Genomic DNA, 2,850 nt, shown 5'->3' with positions numbered 1-2,850 from the left:
GTTTTGGAATACTATGTTTCATTATAATGATGTAGGTACTAATTGCAAACCACAATGTGAGAGTAAGGAAAAAATTTGATGCTGTGTGTACTAATGATTTCTTCTCTTGGTCAGAAAACAGTGTTATTGATATATGGGAAACAGGTAATAACTGTATTGGATCCTAATTAGTTGGCATTTTTGATGTAGATGTGATTGAGAGCTATAGCTCTCTGAGACTGCAGACGTGTGTGCAAGTTCCGTTTACGCGCACGCGCGTTTGTGTGTCCAAAAGCTATGAGTGTGTGAATTTTTTTATTTTGCATATCGCGACTCAGCATCTCCACTGTATGGTGAGTAGCAACTTTCCTTCTCTCGTATTGTTACATTCCATCCTGGATTTTCCATTGTTTAAAGTTTGTTGTAAAATAAAATAAAACATTAATTTTAAAAGTTCTTGTGAAGACCCTCTTCTATGGAGTCATAGCAGTTGTGCAACAGAAAACTGAATGGGACAGTAAAAAAATGCAGAAAATGGTACTCTATATTTTGAAGAATATGACACTATTGGGCGATCTTTGTGTGAAGTCATATACCAGTTTATGCAGAATTTCAAATGTATTATCACACACTTACTATACCAATAACAAATAATTAACTTATGAAGAAATTAAGTCCATAACAAATAATCCCAATAAATTTATGGGAGGATTATGTTCCAAACCTGAAGTATGTTAAACCAAATATGAATTCTTTGTAGGAATAACTTACAAAAGTTCACCAGAGATAACTGTAGAACTTAATGTGAAGACATTGAAATGTTAGCATCAAAAGTCATGGTGTAAATGTAAATCAATTAACATAAGCACTCAATGTTTTGTTATCAGTGAATATTTTGTGAATTTTGAATGTAAAAATCAACATATTTCAACATACTGACTCAGTGCACATGGCAGGAAAGAAAGTATGTGTGGTCAATTATGATAATCTAAATATGTTTAATTCTCATATTGATAAAAGTAATTGGTTGCAGGTTTACCGAGAACATGCAATAGATAGAAAGGTGGAAGAACTCATATCTACTCTTTCTGTACATGCTAAGATGTCCTTTCCCATTAAGTTAGTAAATAATAAAAAGGCACTTAGAGTAAATAAGGTCAAGGATGAAAAGGTGTTGAAGATCAAGAGGGAGTGTGATCAATATTATGACTGGTATAGAAGTACAGGTTCTCAAGTATGCTCACAGTGAAAAAGAAAAGATTAAGACAGGCCTTAAAGGAAGCTAGGTGTAAAAAAATGAAGATACAATACTAACATCTGAAAATAAGACACGTGCAATGTGGAATATCATTAACAGTCAGTGCAACAGGAAAATGACTTCACAGGCTGAAAGCAGTAATCTGAATGCTGCACAGTTAAATACATTCTGCACTGAGAAGGTGCAAGAAATAATAAAGGTGATTGGCACTTCCAATATAGCCACTGACCATAAATACTACCTGAGAAACACCACAAAGCCTGAAAGTACATTTAGCTTTAAACTGGTCAAGGTACAGGATGTTACTAATATACTGAGGAAAATGAAGAACAGTTTTAGTAATGATGTTTATGGTTTAAGTTCAGCCATGTTAAAGTGTGATTCAGTTCAACTGCCGGAATTGATAACACATGTAGTAAATACATATATTTTGTAGGCTCAGTTCCGAAAGGCACTAAAGTTTGTTAAAGTCACTCCAATACACAAAAAAGGCAGCCTCTCAAGTTGTGATAATTTTAGGCCTGTTTCAATTGTGCCAATCTTGTCTAAAGCGATAGAAGCTATATTAAATAATCAAATAGTAAAATACTTTGAAGAAAACAAAATCTTCACTGATAGTCGATTTGGCTTCAGATCAGGGTTAGAAACTGTTAAATCTGCCTTATCACTTTTGACACAGTGTGTGAAGCAACTAGAAAGCAAGCTAGTGGTTCATAATAAACTCTTTGATTTATCAAAAGCTTTCGGCACTGTGGCTCATGAAATCTTATTGAACAAACTGCAATTCTATGGCTTTACAGAAAGTGCTCTGGAATTGATAAAATCTTATCTAAGTAATAGAGTGCAGAAGGTGGTTTTTAATGATGCAGAATCAGATTACTTACCTGTGGGCATGGGTGTCCCCACAAGGTTCTGTACTTGGCCCAATTCCATTTATTATTTATATAAATGACTTACCATGTAACATAGTTGGGCCGTCAACTAGGACTTACTTATTTGCAGATGATCTTGCAGTCTGTATAACTGCAGAAACAGCACAGATGGTGAAATATGAAGCAGACCAGTGCACTGTCAAAGTTGAAAATTGGTGTAAAGCTAATTCCCTTTGTGTCAACCTAAAAAAAAAAATACAAGACCTGTATGTATCGTGAAATAATAACACTAAACATGAGCAGAGCTCAAATGCTGTTAATTTCCTTGGAATCTCAGTTGATTCAAAATTATCCTGGGGTAGCCATACAGAAAAAGTGGGAAGCAGCATTAGCAAAGGAATATTTGCTCTAAGGAAGCTGCGTCTTTGTCTAAACGTATCAGTACTTAAAGTGGTTTATTTTGCTTTAATACACAGTCACATTTCCTATGGTACAATACTGTGGGGACATCAAAGCAAGGCAGCTAATGTCTTCAAACTACAAAAGAAGGCAAAAGACTGATATGTAGTTTGGCACCCAGAGCTCACTCTAGGTCAAGCTTTAAAAAATTACAGATTATAGCCCTGCTGTCAATATTTATACTACAGTGTGTAATGTATATTAAGAAAAACTATCCGAGTTATCAACAGTATGACATGTGACATAATTATAACACAAGAAACAAGCAGGACCTAGTTTCTT

This window comes from Schistocerca americana, chromosome 6 (assembly GCF_021461395.2).
Source record: "Schistocerca americana isolate TAMUIC-IGC-003095 chromosome 6, iqSchAmer2.1, whole genome shotgun sequence".
NCBI lineage: Eukaryota > Metazoa > Arthropoda > Insecta > Orthoptera > Acrididae > Schistocerca > Schistocerca americana.
This window is presented reverse-complemented; position numbering follows the sequence as displayed.